A 19,641-nucleotide genomic window follows, 5' to 3' on the forward strand; every position below is an offset into this window, starting at 1 on the left:
CCAAGTTAACCCAAGCCTTTACCACCCACCTCATCATCCTGGTGTGTTTCCCACAACAAGTAGGGTAATGTCTTGCCATGTCTAGAGTTGCTGTTCATTCTGGATCATAAATTCTCACAGGAGATTTGTCTTAAGACCTTTGTAATTCTAAATTTGCATATTTGCTCCTATACCATGTAACCGGGTATAACTGAGAAGGGTCCTCTTGACCCTAGTGAGAGTTTCTGTTATCATTGATAGTTACCATTTATTGGGTATTTGCTGTGTATCGTGCACTGCTAGGCAGTTTTCACACATTATCTCATTTAACCATCACAACACGTGAGAAAAACCAACGCCCAAGGTCACATAGCCAGGAAGTATTGGACCCAGTGCTAGTGTGGCTGCCGCAGGGTGGAGGGTTGGGTCCACGCTCTAGATAAGGACTCATCGGCTGCAAGTCGGGTGATTAAAATTCATTCCTCGGCAAAATTACGAATTGCCTACACAAGTCCTTGAAAACTTTAAAACCATGTCAAGGGTTTCCTATATGTAGGAATCAGTCCTATTTGAGTGCCCTGTTCCACTTTCAGCTGCTTTCAAATGAATAATGAACACTGCTGGTAGCAATTACTGGCATCACAGCTCCTCCCTGCCTCCACCTCACACCCAGGCAGGACCGCCCAGCTGCCTGTTCCACTCTAAAATCTAACCCCCACCAGCCAGAGTTCACCCACTTTCTTATACTCCCTCCACCACCTGGCTTCACCAGTCACCCTGGAGAAAGTGCAGAAAGGTGAGATTGTGTTTAACTTGCCTGGCTGTTCTTAGTCCCACGTGAGGTGCTGAGAATACAAAGGTAAATAAGACATAGCCTTTGAGTGTGAGGACCTCTAGTGGAGAGAGATGTGAACAACACGGTGACACAAGGCGATGGGAGACCAGGGTAAGGAAGGTACCTGGTACCAAAGAGAATGTGTCAACTCTACAGGGGAGGCCCGAGATGGTGTCACAGAGGAGATGACACTAAAGCTGGTCTTGGAGGAGTAGGAGTTTGCTCAATGAAGGGAAAGGAGAGACTCCAAGCAGGGTGAACCCCATCAGGCAGGCTCAGCGGCGAAACAGAACTGCTTGCTTGGCCAACTTGCTTGCTCTTTGTGGCTGACATACAATGGCGAGAGGTAACGAGGGAGTAGAGAATAAAACAAGATGGGAACTTGGGACATCTGCATTGTTTAAGGGCGTGTTTAGGGAGCAAGGGAGATTGAAAGAAAGCATGTCAAAAAATCAGGAGGACCCGTGGCTCCCGGGTGCATGGCCAACTCCAGGGCTGGGCCAAGACGAGCTTGCAACATCCTGTGCTAGGAAGCAAGGAAATGTTCGGAGAACGGTGGTGGCAAATCCAAAGGACACGGGAGCTTGACGTGTCTTTCACTGGCCAACTCTGTGACAAATTGAGCATCAAAACAAATAATCATAGAGAAGGATTATAACCAACGGGGGGAGAAAATCCGTGTCAACACTGAAATAAATGAATGGCCGTGAGTCCAAGCTCTACACTAGGGCCTGGCAGCAATGTGTGCCTGGCTGGATTTTAGAATTGCTGCAACACAGTAACGGCTGTGTGTGCCTTCTGCTTGTCTCCTTTTTGAAATGATGATGTCTCTAGCAGTTATCCCGTGTCTGTGCCACTAGTATATGCTAGGTGCGTATGGGGTAAATGATGTGTCTCTCTACTCCACAGGTTTTCACATCAAGAGGACTGGCGCTCACGGAGTTATATCCAAGGAACTGGGCCTGAGGAGCCCTATCCACCCGCGGGCCTGAGTTAGATGTGAGACCCTGGACTTCAAGGTGGTGCTATTATGGGATGAGACTTGGGGGTCTTGAGGGAAGGGGTGAGTGTATTTTGCATTGAGTGGGGTGTGAATTAGTGTTGTCAGAGGGTAGCACGTGGCAGATCACATTTTCCAAAGACAAAATGTCAACAATATCTCCCATCCACATGCTCTTATTATGTGACTTGGACGTTCTTCCCATTGAAAGGTGGGGGTCTATGGTCCCTCCCCTTGATGTTAGGTGGACTTTTGTGATTTTTCTCAACCAATAGTATATGGCAGAAGTGATGTCTGAAGGTAAGTTATAAAAAGCTGAGCTCCTGCCCTAACCTGTTTGGCTCAGTGGATAGAGCATCAGCCTGCGGACTGAAAGGTCCCAGGTTCGATTCCGGTCAAGGGCATGTGCCTTGGTTGCAGGCACATCCCCAATAGGAGTTGTGCAGGAGACAGCTGACCGATGTTTCTCTCTCATCGGTGTTTCTAACTCTCTATCCCTCTCCCTTCCTCTCTGTAAAAAAATCAATAAAATACATTTTTTTTAAAAAGCTGAGCTCCCGGGCCCGGGAGAGGCCACGCGCCCCTGGGTCCGGGTGAGGCCATGCGCCCCTGGGTCCGGGTGAAGCTGAATCCTGGGTCTGGGCGAGGCCGTGTGCCCCTGGATCCGGGTGAGGCTGGGTCCCGGGTCCGGGTGAGGCCGTGGGCCCCTGGATCCGGGTGAAGCAGTGCCCCTGGGTCCGGCCGAGACCAAACCAGAGGGAGTCGGACCTGCATTACCACCATTTGTCCACCATCCAGAGCTGAGGGGTCAGTGCCGACATGAACTCATAAGGAACTGGTGGACATTGATATTGGGTCTCAAAAGAACTGTTGGTCCAGAAAGAAACTCACTACAGACTGATTCATTTGCCTGTCAGCATAACTATTATTGCTCGTCGCACATTCAATTCTTATAAGTATATCTCTAGTGACACATGATTTCGCTCATCTAGGGGAAATGATGAACAACATAGACTGATGAACAAGAACAGAACCAGAAACAAGGAGGCATCGATCGGACTATCGGGCCTCAGAGGGAGGATAGGGGAGGGTGGGGGGAGGGGGGAGAGATCAACCAAAGGTCTTGTGTGCATGCATATGAGCCTAACCAATGCTTAAGTTCAACAGAGGGTTGGGGCATCCATGGGGAGGGGTGTGGGATGGGAATGGGGGGATGAGGACAAATATGTGACACCTTAATCAATAAAGAAATTTAAAAAATAAAAAAAATAAAAATAAATAAATAAATAAAAAGCTGAGCTCCTCCTGAATTCCCATCCCAAAGAAACAGAGATAATGAAATGGTTGTTATTTTGAACCATTATGTTGACGTGATTTATTTTGTAGAAATAGATAACTGGCACATGGCAAAATGTTAACGTGTGGAGAACCTATATGAGTGGTAGGCAGGAATGGTCCTCTATCCCATGGGTGGTGACTGGGTGGGGCTATACGGATCACAGTCTCTTCTCAGAATTCCTCAGGGTAGTCTACACCACCCAAGTCTATACCTATAACCATGGAGCTGAGCTGGAACTTCAGGATGGACAAAGTAAGCTGAGTCTGAAAATTTCCCATGACTTTGTAACACCCAGACGCCCTGTAGATGCGGTTAGGAACACCTTCAGTTCCCCAGCTCTGTGGCTAAGAAAATGTGTAGCATGGATTTTCACTCTCCTAACCCCTTGATTTGTCCTGGGAATTGTCCTCTACAAGGAACCCTCTCCTCTCGGAGAGTTGCCTTGGATGGGAGGAGAGGGTCTTGAGTCAGCATATGCTGTGTCCCTCTCTTTTTTACTCTGTTTGTAATCAGCTGCCTTCTCCTTCTCCCCTGGGAAAATGGGCTCAGTCAGAGCCCATCGACACCAATAGTCCTGGGATGGAATTCTGGGAGCTAGACGGGGAGACCTAAGCTTATGAATTCTTATTTCTGAGTCATTCAAAGAGAATGCAGCATCTCCAGCATTTCAACAAGCCCAGCAGAATCCAGTGATGTTCACCAAAAGGGCTGGGTTAGGAGATGATAGAATGGTGAGGTGCGAACAGCTTACTGATTCTAGAGGGTGGCAGGATTCATGGAGGAGGTCAGTACCCAATGAGGTCAGTTTAACTTAGTAGAAACATTTGGGAGACTAGCTAGAGATGAGGATTCAGGAAATAGAGAATGTGGGTACAGAGAATGCCAGAGTCTTAATTAAATAGATGACTAGAGTTTTGGCATTAAGATGGAGGACTAAGGGAGTGAGAGAGTTATAATAGTAGTAGTATTTAAAAGTAGTATTTAAAAGATTAAATACATGGAAAGATCATAAAGAAAATGTTTATTGAGACTCTGGGGCAGTTAGGTCAGAGAAAGTGAGGAAGAATGGGAAACTAGTTTTTTCTTTTTTATCTTTTGACCCTCTTCACCCATTTCTTTGGGACCAAAGAAAAATCTTTGAAGAATCTTTGAAGAAAATCTTTGTCCTTTGATTCAATTACATAAACACTTATTGGAACTCCACAATGCGTTCCATTCTGTGCCTAGATGCTGAAGGAGCTGATAAGGCAGAATTCCTGCCCACAAGGGGCACAGAGTCTGACTGGGGAGACAGACATGTAAACCAAGGACAATACTACAGAATGTGGGTACAGAGGTAACCTCAGGACATCCATGGAAGTCAGGGCTGAGGGTGGGAGAGCCAGAAGTCATCTGCACAAAGAACCAGAAAGGGGGTGAGCAGAGTGGAGCCCTGGGCAGGGCACTGAAGGACAACACTATCAGCAGGCTTGGACAGGAAGAGGAGGGCTCTAGAACTGGAGAGATCCATAAAAGCAGACTTGGAATAGGGGATTCGGGAACACCAGTGAACATATCCAGGAGGGAGCTAGTTAGGAGGAGGTAGAATCTGAACCAGCTAGTGGGCAAGATGGAAAAGCAAGAATTGTTTACAGATGCATTGGGAGAGAACAATAAAGTTAATAAAAATTCAAGTACTATGTGTCTATACATATTTCTTAGCTCTATTTAGGAGCAAAGGTATAGACTTTCTGCTAGGACATGATAAGAAATGTTTACTACAGGTAAAGGAAAATAGAATTTGGGGTTTGGAGTAACAGGCTGTGATAGAAAGCCAGAAACCAAGAGTGGAGATAAAAAAAACAAAAAAACAAAAAAACCCTAGCCTTAGCTCTCGCGTTGTTGAAAGAGAAGAAATACTCTCCACTTGTTCCTGTGCAGGAGCTGTGAGAAACCGTCGTCTGGCTACTATGGAATCAGGTGTAAATGGTTGTTCCTTCTGTGATTAGACAGACTGCGTGGAGGAATTGTTACCCTGTTGCTAAGGGGAAAAGGAAGGGGCTGTTTCCGGTTGCTATGGTGACGAGGTAAGAGCGTTCCCTCGGTACCGCGGTAAGCTTAAGAGGCTGGGTCTTCTCCTTGTTGCTATGGCAATCCAGAGGGACTGTTCTCGCCGCCCCCCCGCCTCGCGCCGCCGTCGCCGCCGTTGCTAAGACAAGGTGGAAGTAGGGGCTGTCCTTCTCGCACCACCCGGTTGCCTAGGAGACGGCGGGTGCCCCGGCCCCGCCCCGCCCGGAGTGACAGCGTTGGCCGCATCGCGCGTGCGCAGTGCTCTCTTCCCCCCGCAGTCTCTGTGCGTTGAAGCCGGAGTCCTCGGCGGCCTCTGCTAGGACCCTCCGCCCGGGAGCCGCCGGCTGGAGCCGCAGCCTCTCCGCAGCGCCCCCCGCCGCTGTCCCCTCCCCCGCCGCCTCCTCCGGAGCCGCCTCGCGCACTGTGAGTCCCGGCCGAGGCCGAGGCAACGGACGCCGTGGGGCTGAGTCAGCGGGAGGCCCGGGCCCGGGCTGGGGGAGGGGAACCGGGCTGCCCCCCGTCGCCGCTCCACCCGCACCCCCGCACCCCAACCGCGTCCACCCCCCGCCCGCCTCCCTCCCTCCGTGCTTCTCGCCCGGGCTCCCTGCGGCCACAGCGGTCAGGCCTCGGCGGGCCACTCCCCCTCCCCTCCCTCCAGACCCACCTGGGGGTCCTTCCCCACTGACTGCGGCGCTACCGCACTGATTTTTCCCCCTTCCCCCCCAAAACTGCCTTCCGTCCGAGCGCGTTCCTTCTCCTTACTCCCCTTGGGCCTGACACCTCCGGCCTGTCTGGTTGCCCCCAGGGCTGTGCCAGAAACAGAGTGACAAGGAGAGCGCGAGGGGAGACTTGGGGGAGGAGGGACAGTTTGCTGCCCAAACCGTGCGGCCTCAGGTTTCTGGCCCTCACGCTCCGGCCCTGGCTGGTGTGGGGAGCCGGTCTGGACAGTTCGGGCTGCCTGCTAGGAGCTGGTGGGGCTTTCCGAACAGATAGATGTTGCGGAGAAGGGTTCTGCCCCTTCGCCATCAGCTACTGTTGAGTGAACACCGGCTAGTGCACGGTGGCCTCTGAGGATTGCCTTCGCGGGTGCAGAGGGGCTCGGGGTAGCGGGGAGGAAGGGGGAGATTGCGAGTGGGAGCTGAAGTTCCTGCGCTTCCGATGTGTTGTTGTGAATAAGCATCTCGCAGTACTCTTTAAAATGCCACCCCCCTTTTTTTTTTTGTAGTACAATCCTGGTTTAGTGTGAGATTTGCAAACAGGCCTGGTATCCTCCACAGCAAGTGCTTACCGTCTGTATGTTGAGGGCTTGTGACAGACTTGATCTTGTAATGCCTGTGAAACCCATGTGGTCGGTCACCCCTTGGGCAATAGTTTTAACATAGCGCGCAGATTAGAGAGGAACTGAGGTTTCTCCGTGGTGTGGACCTGAAGCCTGTACCCCTTGGCCTCCTGCAGCTGTGAGTCTTTATGGGGGCTGTCACCTGATAGGGGTTCTCGCATTTTGGACCATTCCCTGGGCTGTGTTTGCTACCCATCCACCTGCCCATCTGGCATTCCCTGATGTTGGGATAGAGGAAGATTCCAAACTGTTTTCTTTTTTCCAGCTGAAGTCTGAGCTGTTGCCCACAGCTAGGAATTGTTTCTTAACAAACGTGCCTCAACTCGAGGGCTCCTAACTACTGAGTGTGTGTGCACCTCATTGCCAAGTTCCTTTGATTCTTTTTTTCTTTTCTTCTGGCTTCCAGATTTCAGTGTACTTTTAGAAAATATACGTAAATATCAGCCGGTTAAATTGTACATGAGGCTTTGTGAGCCTTTTTACTCCAGGCTGCAAAAAAAAAAAAGTCGATGGTTCACTCCTAAAAATCACGCTGAAGGACCCACTCATGGGGACTTTCTGGGGTTGCAAATAATGATAAATAATGATTTTGCTCCTTGACTTTGCTCAATCATGGCCTATTGGCAGCCTCCTCAGAGCCACTCCCCACCCCCATGCCCATCAGATTAGTTTACAGTAGCAAAGACGGCTGTCGCCCTACTTTTAAACATAGAGATGGAGTTCGGGAAAACTACAGCCCCCATGCAGCAGTGCAGTTTCTTCGGTTTCGAATGCCAGTCCGGGGTTTGGCGGGATGCACCTGCCCGTGGGGCGATGGGAACTGTGGGTCCTGAGAGTGACATTCCTCTGTGTGGTCCTCTCTGTGTCACATAGTTCACCGAAATACCGGGGCAGGGCAGGAGCAGACAGCTGTGCCGGAGAGCTGCCCCTCCTGGGTTGAGTGTATTTTGGGAATCAGCAGTATTCCTGGGGTGGAGGGTTGTGAATTAAGAAGCAAGAAAATGTGCCAAGGCTAATAGATCAGGAGGGTGTGAGGAAAATGTTCCCTTTCCAATTTGCTGTGGGATAGTACATTTTCAGAGCATCACAGAAGTTTTTATATGGGTTGTATTTGCCTTTGAAATCCATACCAGTGTTTTATGAGATAATGACGGATTGCCTTTTAAACTGCTACTGTTGGGAAAGAGGACTAATACTTATGACTTACACATTGCCTATCCAGTTGTTACTGAATGTAATTGTTAAGATCAGGGAGAGGGACATTATTTGAACCAAGTTAAACCTAAATCTGTGTAACCTATGTTGTGGTTTTGTATCACTGTATTTCCTTGATTCTAAGAGATAATAGCAATTTACCAATACCTTTTAGGTAAAATAATTTAACACTACCAGATCAAATTATTCAGAATGTATACACACATGTTGAATAATTATAAAGGCAGTGTTTATTAAAATGCATTTCATTTTCAAAATTGAGCTATCAGTTGTTAAAGTGTGTATACATTTTGGGGACACCCTGTGTATGTTGTTCTAAGGTGCACCCTAATTTCAGGAACATGAAAACAGCCAGTAAATGGCAAGACTTTAGAGAGGGATTTGTGTGTCTTAGGACTAAGCAAGAATGATATTTATAATATTCCTGGGAGTGTGATGATGCCATCCCTTGGTTAGCATCCTCAGAGTGCATGCATTATGAGGAGGGATTTCTTCAAATCCTTCCCCCAAGCCATGTATCTGAGATGATTGGCTGGACTTAGGCATGGTAGTTGGCTACTGAACACAGGCAAGTTCCTCTGTGGGACGACAACCCAAAGCCATAATATGGTACCCTCCAGAAGCTCAGTGACCCAAGCAAATGTCTTATGAGTTATACCTGAATTTAGCCAAATAAGATCTCTCAGAAGCTGAACAGAGACTATCATTTTCGTAAACCAGAATGCCTCTGCCCTGATTTGTTTACAGATCCTAAGATGCATGTCCTCCTCCTTAGGATGTTAGAAGTGGAGGAGACTTCAAAGGGTATAGTTCATTGTCCTCATTTCCAGATTTTGACACAAGACACCAAAAGTTAAGTGACTTGCCCACGGCCACCAACTAATATAGCAAGTATGTGAAAACGCTGTGAACTGTGTACACCATGCAGATAAACATTGGTGGCTATTAGTGGCTGAGTCAGGATTAGAACCCAGATTTCCAGACTAGATCTAGTCTGCAATACCATGTTGCTTCATCCCTCATGTTTAGTATTCCAGAGGGTTTTAATAAAAATAATTTAGTCATCTGTAATTAGCCCTGTAGACAAGGGCTTGTTTTATTGTCTGAGATGTTGCAAAGCCAGGCGAAATGCAGTGCTGCACTGTCTAATTAAACATTTATTATTGCCGCCTTACAGGTAATAATTTTTCCTTCCACATTTCAACTTCAGGAAGGTGTTCCCTTTTCAATTTGCATCATCTAAGATAAAGCAAACGTGAAGGTGGGTGAAGTCTTCTCAACTTCCTCTGTGGGGCTGCGGAGAGGGCTGAACGGGGCCAAGGGGAGGAGGAAGCTGGATTCTCTTCCAGCTCCAGAAGGCAGCCTCCTGGAGTCCTGGAAGCCATAGGCACTTCTGATCCCACCTTGGGAAAGCGAGGCAGTCTGGCCTCTGGAAGAAGACAGACCCGATTTCAAACCCCAGTCCTCCACCTCCTGGCCGTGTGGCCCCGGGCAAGCTGTGGAACCTCCGAGTGCTGATTTCCTCCCTGCAGTCCTGGAAATAACTGTTTTAGATGGTGGTTGTGAGGATTACATGAAAGAGAGTTTACACAGTACCTGCTTAATAAGGGACAGCAATCTTTACTTTTTACTACTAAAGTATAAAATAAAAAGTAACGCTTTCAAACATCTATTGTGACTTAAATCCATCTTGGACCTTCAGTTCAGCAGCAGCCCCCATCTCCTGGCCGCCCTCTCCGTGTGTCTGACACGCAGAGCGGTTATTTGTCGTGTGAAGACCTGGCACTTGCAGTGTTGTTTCGACTGCCAAAATAGGAGTCTATGAAATGCCCCTTTGTCTCCATGCGTTCAGCTGACCTGGGATCTGGAAGGCTGGCAGGGCGGGAGCAGTGGACTAGGAGCGCACAGACTTGGTGTGTTTGTGTGTGTTGAGGGGGTGGTTGGCCCTCCAGCTGGGGAGGCCGGTCTGGGAAGTGATCTTAATTTGAAATGGAAATGCTGCTGAGCTCTTGTGAATAAAGCTCACATGGCCTGCACTTACTTCCTCTACTATTAGAGGGGTAGCTTTAATCCGTGACTTTGCTCAGATCGGCTTCTGCATCCAGGAGATCTGGAGGGCCAGGGAAAGGAGCTATCCATCTTCGGTAAAGGGAGGTCATTTTGGACAGCAGCAATTCCAGATGGACTCAGGGCAGACTACCAAGTAATTAAGGAGTCAGGGCCATTCAGTTAGGAACACACAGATGGATTTACATTTCTATAAATTTCAAGAGGCAAGAAGATACCCATCCAAATACTAAAAAAAGTAAACACAGTGGTGTTTACTTCTGGGAAGTGAGATTTGGTTGTGGAAGAGGGAAAAAGAGACTCAAAGGGGAACTTTTACTTTATATATGCTTCTATATACGAATTGTTACAAGAATCATGTGTGCTTTTGCAATTTAATGGAGATCAATAGAATTGGCAGTGGCTGCTTTTCGGTAAATGCATTTTGGCACAAAAAGAAGCAGTTGCCTTTACTTGGAGCCTTCAATGCATGGGGCTTTTAGGGTTAGACTGCTTCCTTTGAGCAGGCCACGCCGGTTTGCATCAAACCAGGCTCTTAAGTGGTGGCAGGACCCCCCTAAGTGGCTGCTTCCCTGGCAGCCCAGCATATTTCATTGACCTCCTACCTCTGCACCTCTTCTTAGTCTCATTTCCTTCTTGAGAATAGTCCCCTCCTTCTCTTGACCATTTGAAGTAATCATTACTATTCTAATAAGCTAATTTAATTTTCAAATGGCATCAGACCGTATGAGAGAGGCAAAGAGAGAAATATCGATGTGAGAGAAACACATTGATTGGTTGCCTTCTGCACATGCCCTGACCTGGGCCCTTGCCTGGGGAGGATCCTGCAACCAAGGTACATGCCCTTGACTGGAATCGAACCTGGGACCCTTTGGTCTGCAGGCCAGTGCTCTATCCACTGAGCCGAACCAGCTGAGCATACAGTCTTTATGAAAAATCCATACCTCTTACTTAGCATCAAGAGGGCTTGAAGTTCAAAGGAACCCCAGATGAAATGCTGACAGACTCTGTTACCATGGCTGTGTTTTAGATCCGACCTGGCTGATAGAGCACACCTTTCAAATAGGTTTATTAAACACTTCTCTTAAGAATTAGTGATAAACTATGACAACTTTTTAAAGTATTATTGAGCTTTTAATCGTCTCATATGTTGTTGTGTTTCCTAGCCAGACATCCTGTTTATTATAGAAAGATGACACACCTATCATTTGGGCATGTGCTCACATACCCAGGAATTAAGATGGGTTCTGCTGAGTAATCCGCATTCCATCACCCAATCTTCCCTTTTGGCCAAGAGTACAAATTTGTGTGACAGTTGGCCAGGGTTGGTGAGGCAGCTTTGGCCAATGATGGCTTTTCCTTTCTGTAGAGTTGACTGGCCAATACTGGCCTAAGCCCTAGATATTATTCTCACTAGCATTGTGCCCTACCAACTTGGCTAAACTAAACAGGTATTGTCACCCAACTTTTTAGCATAGTATCAGTGTTTTGAACTCTGGACATTTCATTTGTCTGAAGAAAATAAGGACTTGGCCTATCTAAAGTGTATTAACTCTGTGTAAGATTTTATTTTTTTCTGGCAACTAATTTCTTTTTTCTTTAATCCTCACCCAAGGATATTTTTCCATTGATTTTTAGAGAGAGTGGAAGAGAGAGGGAAAGACAGAGAGAAATATCAATGTGAGAGAAACACATCAATTGGTTGCCTCCTGCACACACCCTGACCAGCGCCTGGGCCGGGGAGAAACCTGCAACCGAGGTACGTGCCCTTGACCAGAATCAAACCCAGTACCCTTCGGTCCCCAGGCCGATGCTCTATCCACTGAGCCAAACCAGCGAGGGCGCAACTATTTTCTACATATAGGAGAGACATACCACTGTGTGACATGTTTAAAATAACTGGGCAAGAAACATAGCTACAAATCTGCTCAGTAATTTTGACAATATGTATCAAAAGCCTTGAAAGGACACATGTCCTTAGACCAGAAATTGTCATTCCGGGAATATTTAGAAACTAGACGTGTATTTACAAATACCTGTATAAGGCCCTGGCTGGTGTTGCTAAGTGGTTAGAGCTTTGGCCCAAGCACCAAAGGGTCCGGTCAAGGGCACGTACCTGAGTTGTGGGTTCAATCCCCAGCCTAGTTCCGGGCAGGTGCCGGGGGGTGTGGGAGACAACCAATCGATACCTCTCTCTTTCCCCCCTCCTTCCTCCCTCCCTCCCTTCCAGCTAGGGCTGATACCACTTATATAAAGAAAAGTATGAAAAGATGCTGGAAGAGCAGATTTCAAGTCATAAGCGGTTTATTATTAAATAATTGGATTATAAGTGAATGTTTTTTTTTCATAGCGCTGTTAGGTGTTTTTCACACTTTTCTGCGTTAAGCAATTATAAATTTTATTACAATTTTTTTAACCAGTGGTTTGCAGACTTCATGTAATAGAGCAGTCTCTAAGAAAATCACAAGGTATTCACTTTTTTATGATTGTTTTGTTTCACTATTGTCATGATTAATGGTAAACGCTTCTCAAAGGTGTTTCTTTGGAGAGCTACTTCATTTCCTTTTGGAGAGAGAGCATGCCTGATGTAGTATTGTGTGGGTCTGTGACTTAAAAACAACCTAGAAACACCAAGTCCATCCATCCAAAGTCATCTATTGTGACGCAAATGATATATAAAAAAATTTATGAACAGAAAGTGTCTTAAGATAGTTTACTTTGTCCCTTAACTTTTGCTGTTTAAATTTATCAGAATTGATCAGGTTTCAGTAAAATCCTGTATACCACAGGGCTGTTTTTGGTGGGATTTCCTTTCCCATATCTTCAAATTCTCTGGATTCCCAGTGTCTCAGGGGCCTTATCTGAGACCATCTGAACTGTCTGTTTTGAAAGACTGTGCCCAGGCCTGCTGCAGCCTCCTTCCTCCCTTTGCCCTTGGGTGTGTATTATAGAGGCTCTTGTTCTTCCAGGGATAGAGGAGGTTGGGTGCCCGCTAGTGACCACCTGATGGGCTGAAGCCCTCTGCAGGGGCAGGCTGAGCAGCTCCCTCTTTGCTACCCCAGTTGCCTGGAGCTGCTAGTTGTGAAGGGAGGGGCTGGCCTGGCAGCTGTCCTCTCACCTCATCTTGCCCATCCACACACACATTGTGCATTTCCTCAATGGCCCGGTCCAGTGGACCGGTACCTGCCTTCTACCAGTGGTGGAGTCTGCCCAGCTCTGAGCACTGGGGGTCTGGGACTTAGAGTTGAGGGCCACATGGCCTGTCACACACCTCAGCCTGAGCTGCAATTGATGTTTGTTAAACAGGATTTGCCTCTTCTTCCAAATGGTTCTGGCTACCCAGACACCTGTCCCGAGCCGGGCGGAGGCCTTCCCTGCCACCTGGGGTCATGGTGAGTCAGTCTTTAGGAATGGCGGCTGGAGACGCTCCACCGCTCGGAGAGAGTGATTGTCAGGGAAACATTCATCTTCTTCTCGGGAGGGTGTTGTTATCCTAGTCACCTTGTAATTTAAATGGTGTTTCCTGACTGGTAAGAAATGAAATCCTAGCTGCTCCGAGTCAGCAAGATCCTAGTTGGATTAATGTGTGTTGTGCCATGTGAAGGGGACAGGCCTCGGACCTCTGGATGAAATGCAATATCTTTTCCCACATGAGGAGTGTTTCACCGAAGGCTTATCTCCCGTGGTGTAAAATGTACTGTGTAGCCAGACTTTTCTGCAGCTCCAGACTCTTGGCAGACGGCCGCCACCCCCGGCCCCTTCCCTGCAGATTATTGCCGCTTATCAGGGACTCTGATTGAGCCTCGGATCTGTTCTGATTTGAGATAGGTACTGTTCTCAGCTGAAAGCTCCAAGTGTTGGCATCCTCTTCACACCTGTAAGTGACAGGACCACTGCTAAATAGAGATGTGTTATGCTGGCCCCAAAATAGCAAGGTGCAGTGTTTTAGACCTGATAAGACTTGTATTCCCCAGGAAGTATAGTTTCCAGGTTTATAGGTTATTCATGTAAATTTGCATATTGTCTTCACTATTGTCAGGCCTATTCTAAGTATACTCTCAATAAGTACTCTCCAATTCCTTTCTGTTTTGTATTATTAATCACTAGGGATGTAAGAGAAACTAAATTCAACCCCTGTCCACAAGGCGATGGTAGTCTGGTTTGGAAGATAAGATGGATATGTGGAATGATTAGTGTATATGACATCAGATGTCAGTAATACATCTGTGGTGCTTTATTGTATAGACATAGTCTTTGCCTTTAAGAAACTCAACTGATATTCTGGCGAGTAAGGAGAACACAAAATGATATAAGTCACGACAACACAGAGGATGGGAACTGCAGCAGCAATGAGAAGGGGTGCTTTGGCAGCCCAGGAGGACGAGTGGCCAAGAGCCTGTGAGAACCAGGAAGGCTTTCAGAGAGGGAGACACGCTGCAGCTGAGAGTACAGGTGATGCAGAATCTTGCCCACCAGAGGCCAGATAAATGCCTCAGAGAGTTCAGGCAAAGGAAATGAAAAGAACAGTGTGTAGTGTGTGTCATTGGTTCTATAGAGTCTATCTAACTCCAGAAGGATTCTGAGAAGAAAATAATCGCTGTGAACTGAAGTAATTGGGGGGAAATCACAAAGGTAGCAGAACCTGAGATTGCCCTGGAAATGAGTAAACAGGACACCAGAGAGGGCTCTCCATGCGCTAAGGCACAGCATCCACAGAGGGACAGCAGAATGTGTGAGATGAGGACGGAGAAGGTCGCCCTTACCACCTTGAGAGTGTGAGCTGGTTTTGAGTTTGGGAAAACATTGGTGACATTAACAGAAGTTAGGAAGTTGAAGAGACAGTTTGAAGATGAGTTTAGTTTTAGACATGAAGATCTGGAGGTGACAATTAGAGACATCCAAGTAGCTCGATCACATAGAACCAGAAGCTGAGGGTGAGGCAGGGATGGAGCGTTAGATGTGGGAGTCAACAGCACAAAAGGGATGGCTTTCCTGAAAAGGGATCTCTCCAGAGGTCTTGGGCACAGAATACAAAGACCAGAGCACCAAGTAATAAGTTTTGAGAATTGTCCATAATTAGGTAGAAAGTGAAGGGATGTGGGGAAGTTCGGATGGTTTAATCTAAGGGAAGAGAAGATATTGAGAGCTTCAGTGCTACCAGTTTAACTAGACTTAAGGATTTATCTAGAAGAAAATCATGGTGATTGCTAACACTATCGGTCCAGTAAAAACACTGGAGATGGTGACCAGGTTGCATAGGATTAAGGGGGGAACCAGATAAAAAGAAAATAGAGGCAGTGGGGGGTCACCAGACAACAGCAACAGGGAAGGGAAGAAAAAGAGTAAACAGAAGCAGTAGTATCAAATTTCTTATTGTTACAAACAATTCTATTTGTTATCAGCAAACATATAAAATTGTAATAAGTGCATAATTTTTGTTTATGTATATGTTTGTGTATTAAAATGTGCTTCATCTTCAGATTTCTCTATATCAGTGTAATTCATATATTTGTCACTCCAGATATCCTATTCCTTCTGTGGTATCCCATCATACTGATACCAAAGTATGGTTAACCATCAATCTAGTATTGGGCAATTGGGGTATTTCCAACATTTTGCAAGTGTAAATATCCCTGTTCTAAACACACTGTACAAGTTGTTTTTTTTTTTTCCTTCTGTTGGTTATTTCTTCAGGAAATATCCGACAAAGTGGAATTACAGGGGCAAAGGGCATACACAGTATTATTGTTGTTTTTATGAGATGTAATAGACATATAACATTATGTTGGTTTCAGGTGTATAGCATCATGATTGGATATTTTATATGCTGTGAAAAGATCACAGTAAGTCTAGCTAACATCCATCACCACACATAGTTACCAACTTCTTTTTCATGTGATGAGAACCTTTGAGATTTATTCTCTTAACAACTTTCTAACTAGTATTGCTAACTGTGGTCACCATAATGTACGTTATATCTCCAAGACTTATTTATTTTATAACTATAATTTATACCTTTTGACCACTTCACCCATTTCGCCCATGCCACCTCCCTACCCCCCTGCAACCTCTGGCAACCACCATTCTTTTTTCTGTATCTATGAGTTTGGTTTTTGGGGTTTTGTGGTTTGGGGTTACTTGGTCGTTTTTAGATTCCATCACTGAAGTGAGATCATATGGTATTTGTCTTTCTCTGACTTATTTCATTTAGCATAATACCCTCAAGGTCTATCTATGTGGTCATAAATGTCAAGATTTTCTTCTTTTTATGGCTGAATATTTACGTATACATGCATATATATGTATCACATCTTCTTTATCCATTCACCCATCGATGAACACTTAGGTTGCCTCGAAGTTGTCGTTGTTGTTAATAGGCTTATTATATATTGTTCTCTATGGTGATCCAACCAACTTTCAATTAGAGTAAGAGTTTGGTATTGACTTGGAATGATTTATGATAACAAGGAGAAAGGGAAAAAGACTTGAGGAAAATAATCCAGGTGCAAGAGAGAAAGGGAGCAAATAGGAATGATGTTAATGCCAGGGAAGAGGTAACTTTGCAGGGGAGGGGAGAGGTCCCTTCCTCTGAGACTGGTGGGAGTGGGTGTGGCTACCCCTGAATTGCAGTGTGAAGTGAGGGGGAATGACTGGAGTTCCTGCTGAGAACAGACCTTTCCACTTGCTGAGGTGCGGGTGAGGTCTTGAGGCCTGAATGAACCACTGTGAGAAGTGAGCCTGGGCGTATGCGAGATGAATAAAAGTCTTGTTGCGCAGCGGTGAGGGCTGTGTTGGACCCATGAATTCATAACGGGCTAAGTCTCTGAAGTCCTCTAGCCAGGAGAAGCAGCAGTGAGTGACAGAGCATCAGGATGGGGGTGTTGCTTGGCAAGTTTGGGGCAAGGTTCCTGAGGAGGCAGAACTTACCATGGCAGTGGAGCATCTGGCCCTGTGGTCAGAGTGGAGGAAGCTACAAATCCCAGGCAGGCGCTGGTTGTCAGTAGAATGAGGGGGCAGAGTAATTCATTACAGGCTCCAGTGAGAACAGAAAGCTGGGTTGGAATATGAGGGATGTGCAATAAGGAGGTTATTGACAGAGAAAGATTCTAATTTTAAAATGTGGGAGAGGTATTTATCTTTGTGTAATGTTTGGATTTTTTTTTTTTTTACATGGACATGTGTTACCAGTAACATTTTTAAACTAATAATTAAAATCTCGGGCATAGAGCTGTGCCCCCGGGGTGTGTCTGGATTGCTCCGGCTTGATGAAGGAGAAGTGAAGGTGGAGGAGGATCACAGAGTCGGGCTGGGTAAGGTGTCAGGACTGGGAGGTGTCTCTCTTGTCAGCCAATGGCTGCCTGGTCTCAGCCTGTCACTAGGGAGCCTACCTAACCCCCAGCCCTTGTCTGCCCGCACACCAGTAAGGTTAAAACCAAGGAGGCGACCTTCCGAGGCCTGACAGTCATCTTTTCAAGGTGCTGTTGAGGGTCTGGCCATTTCCACCTCTGACCAGCTGCCTCCTGAGCCAGCCCCCGGCCTCTGTGAGTGGAGGTCCATCCTGTGGGCAGAGAAAGCCCGGCCAGGCATGCAGTTTTGAGTGGAGTTCTGGTTCCATTTCAGCTTCACTCACCCGTTCCTTGGGTGCTTCGTGCAGTGCACGAACTGAGCAACTCTATGTAACAGCCCTGTTTCTCTCTTGCCTGTTTTGAAGCTTGGCCTAAGGCTCATGCCTCCGCTGACCCCTCTCCTTCTCAGTTCCTCCTAGATCATCCACTTTACCCCTGACCCTGACTGACACCCTTGGTTGTGGCCTATATCTCACTAGGGGGTTCACATTACCTTCGTGCTGCACAACTGGAGCATTTACCAGCTAACCATGCACGCAGTTACAGGGCTGGTGGGGAACTGAGGAAGGTGGAAACATGGGAATCAGGTGCGGCGTCCACGTGGGGAGGTGGAAAAGCGGGGCCAATCCTCTGCATTCTTCCCAGGCCCTGCGGCTGTGTCTAAACCTTGCTGGGGCGTTTTGTAAATGGCTTTTCATTAAAGCCAGGACTAAGCAGGAGTGTGGCTCCCTGCCAGTCCCTACCGGGAAGGAACAAACAGCTTGCAGTACAGGCCTCAAGCCCAGTGGGGTAGGAGCTAAGGTGCATTGTTTTGCGTGAAGAATTAAATGGGCCCTTTGTAAACATAGCCTCCTGCCATTGTTCTTTTCTCTTTTCTCCTAGTCAGGCTAGGTGAGAATAATTAGCCCTTGGCCCATAATTAGTGAAACTATGGGAAAGACTACAACTGATCGGCTGCAGTACTTTAAAGAACCTTGAACTTGGAGTTTAGGGACTTGGGCTTGGAGTTACGTTGGACAAATCACATCTCTCCTTGATCCCATTTCCTTTTCTGTAAAAGGAGGAGGAGTTTTTGTATATGCTGTCCCCTCTGCCTGGAACACTGTTTCCTGGCCGTTTGGGGAGAATTCTTCCTAACCTTACATGTCATTCTCTCAGGGAAGTGTTCCATGGCCTGCACCCCAGCCCCGCTCCAGGACGGGGCCCCCGTGACAGGGTTTTTCATATTTTGTATCACAAGCATTAGTTCGTTGTGAGATCAGTTTATTGGGTTGTAACCAGCATTTTCTGGTCTATTACATGAATAGACCAGAAAATATCAGAGGGCATTGCTCACAAGAAGAGTAAGAATTGTTTAACGAAACGTTGGTTTTATTATATATGTCTGTATGTATTGTGTTTGTGTGTGTGTATAGGATTGTAATGTAAAATGTATTTTATACTAAAAGGTTGAAAGCTATTGCTTTCAAAACAGTCTAGTCCTGTATTTTTCCTCTATAGCACTTAATGTGATTATAATTATATACAGTACTTATTTGTATGATTATTTTATTACTGATTATCCATTTCACTAGATAACAAGTTCTGTGAGTCAGGGACCAAGATTGACTCACACATTGATATAAGACCTAGAAATAGTTGAGGCTCAACAAATAATTGCTGGATGAGTGGATTGCTGAGGGGTATTTTGCTGTTGTCATCCTTAGAGAAGTGGTTCCCAGGAATAGACAGTGACTGCAATAACAGACTAAAGAGCCCTCACATTCATCACCAGTGGATAAGAGGACCACGTTAGGAGTAGCACTGGGAACCAGGAAGGCGCACGCCAGCTCCTCTCAGAGGAAATGGGGGAGGAGGATACCACGACTCCTACCCTATTCATAGGCCTCACTTTGCCCTGGCTCACTGGTTAGAGCGTCGACCTGGGCACCAAAGGGTTGCAGATTCAATTCCCGGTCAAGGGCGTGTACCTAGGCTGCAGGTTCGAACCCTGGCACATGTCCGGGCACATGTGGGAGGATGTCACATTCTCTCTCTCTTCCCCTCCTCCCCTCCCCCCTCCACTCTCTAAAAATAAATGAAAAAATTAGTCTCGGATAAGGATTAATAAAAAACAATAGGCCTCACTTGGGCAGAGTTAACTTTCCCAATAAGTAGAGACAGGACTCAGAGACCAAACCCACCACATAATCTGTTCTTACATGAAGAGGAAGTCGGCTTGTCTAGTGTAACCTCTTCCAAGGGCCCACTTCCCACCCTCCTGGGTGTGGGCAACTAGATCCTGACCCAGGAGCCTGCTGGGTCCCACGTGGAGTCTCCAGAACGCCTCTGCTCCCTGCAGCACCCCACCCTGACTGCCACCACTTTCGGAGGTATCTTCCGAAGCTAGCCAGCCTGCCAACAGGTAGAATGAGGGCCCTGTGCCTTCCCAGCTGTAACAAGCCTCTGACTGTGGCCCCAAGAACTTCCCAT

General features: G+C 46.8%; 1 protein-coding gene across 2 annotated transcripts in view; it reads left to right on the forward strand.

Annotated features, from left to right (window-relative positions):
• Nucleotides 1-5,451: 5,451 nt before the first annotated feature.
• MAPRE3 (microtubule associated protein RP/EB family member 3) overlaps nt 5,452-19,641 on the forward strand; it is a 41,367-nt gene continuing 27,177 nt past the window's right edge. The window contains exon 1 of one of the 2 annotated variants that reach the window (XM_079792272.1): nt 5,452-5,625. The gene's annotated coding sequence lies outside the window, so the exon portion shown is untranslated. The remainder of the gene's footprint in view (nt 5,626-19,641) is intronic. The other variant, XM_079792273.1, reaches the window with a different exon arrangement.

Source organism: Cnephaeus nilssonii (assembly GCF_951640355.1).
Source record: "Cnephaeus nilssonii genome assembly, chromosome: 15".
NCBI lineage: Eukaryota > Metazoa > Chordata > Mammalia > Chiroptera > Vespertilionidae > Cnephaeus > Cnephaeus nilssonii.